The sequence below is a fragment of the Hyla sarda genome, unplaced genomic scaffold (genome assembly GCF_029499605.1).
Source record: "Hyla sarda isolate aHylSar1 unplaced genomic scaffold, aHylSar1.hap1 scaffold_3109, whole genome shotgun sequence".
NCBI classification, from domain to species: domain Eukaryota; kingdom Metazoa; phylum Chordata; class Amphibia; order Anura; family Hylidae; genus Hyla; species Hyla sarda.
This window is the reverse complement of record NW_026609835.1, coordinates 22076-23767: the sequence shown is the minus strand read 5'-3', so window position 1 is coordinate 23767 and position 1692 is coordinate 22076. Positions and strand designations below refer to the sequence as shown.

Genomic DNA, 1692 nt, shown 5'->3' with positions numbered 1-1692 from the left:
TCCTTTTCGCCTCTTTTCTGGGCGTATTATTCTTCTTTTTCTTCTTTTTTTTCGTCTAATGCATACCCCATCAGTGCAGCAATGCTTATTCAATACCGCCAGCAGATGGAGACACTGGGGATAATTTTCTAAGGATTTATACTGATTTTTCCTGTCTGAATTTGTCGCACAGAAAGTTGCAGGCCAAATATGTGCGACATTTCTGCGACTTTAGCTTCTAGAGCATTTTTACAACATTATACATAGGTGCTGAATACATAAAAAGCGACTGTTCAGCGACAGACAAGTCGCATCGGCTGAAAGTAGGCCAGAATGTCAGTCCATGTTGGAGCAGGTTTAGATACAGTCTAAAGCATAGATCTCAAAGTCTGTGCACAGAATTTAGCAAGGGCCTCGCACCTTCTGATGCATCAGGTAGGTGCACAATAGCATAGCCTAACCCCTCTGTACTTTGGTCTATATTGATGCGGGACATAGACAGCCAGCTGATGACCAATCCATTAGTGCAATGGATGGCTGGAAGCATTTGTCTTTGCCTTTGCAATACCACAGAAGCAATGCATGGTCAATGTACAGCAATGACACACCTGTGTGAACAGCCAGGAGAGACCCCCCCCCCCCCCCCCCATGTTATGTTACATAGTTACATAGTTAGTACGGTCGAAAAAAGACATATGTCCATCAAGTTCAACCAGGGAATTAAGGGGTAGGGGTGTGGCGCGATATTGGGGAAGGGATGAGATTTTATATTTCTTCATAAGCATTAATCTTATTTTGTCAATTAGGAACATTCAGCACCCACCCGCTATCAAGGCAGCTGCCTATCATGTCATGCCCTACCTGCACAGGTGTGCTGGCTACTCAAATGATCCAATTAAGGAGGCCATTTAGTCAGCAGCAGCAGAAGTCCTGTGCCTGGACGCTCCAACAGCGGCCAGACACAAGCAGAAGCAGAAGCAGCAGAAGCAGCAGCAGCAGCACCACCTTTTGTTTTTGGCTGCAGAAGCAGCAGCAGCAAGGCCCACAGGGCTGGCTAGCTGGCTAGCCAGCAAGCAAGCAGGTAGCAATGAAAGTAGGAATCTTTCTTTTTAACCCTGTAAGGGGGTGGTGCACTGTACCCGAAGATACTGCCATATCGGGTCAATGCATAGGGCGACGGAAGCAAGCTTCGAAATCAGCCCCCGTTCTCAAAAATCCATTTAATATATGGTCCCCAGATAGGGGACGTATCAGATATTAAACTGATAAGAACAGATACTACACTTGATCTTAGCCAAAAGGCCGAGAAGCGATAACCGTGAAAGGGGCGGGCCCAACAAGGTCCCCTTCATGGGCACTATCACTGCTTGCTGTCAGGGAGGCTGCCAGACAATTTTCCATGCACACTCTGGGCTGGGGGGCAGTCAACCACCAGTACACACAGCAGAACCTAAACCCATACCATTATTGCTAAGCAGCAAGACAGGGGCCATTGCACTCCCACGGGGCCTTTTTAAATGCAATCCATAACCCGGATTTGCCAGGAACCCTTCTTACTCCTCCTACTTGCATGTGACACTGGGCTTAGGATCTGCATAGGAAACACACACACAAGCACACACCTACCTTTGTTGCCTGCAGATGCCTCCTTGGCTGTCCCCAAACGGTATCAAACCAACACCCACGGGAAGCTGTAAGCATAGAGGACATGCC

At 47.8% G+C, this 1692-nt stretch overlaps 1 non-coding gene across 1 annotated transcript; it reads right to left on the bottom strand.

The window, feature by feature from the left end:
* Positions 1 to 1102: 1102 nt before the first annotated feature.
* Positions 1103 to 1293, bottom strand: LOC130328633 (U2 spliceosomal RNA). The gene has a single exon (XR_008872534.1). It is a non-coding gene; the product is annotated as a U2 spliceosomal RNA (small nuclear RNA).
* Positions 1294 to 1692: the final 399 nt, after the last annotated feature.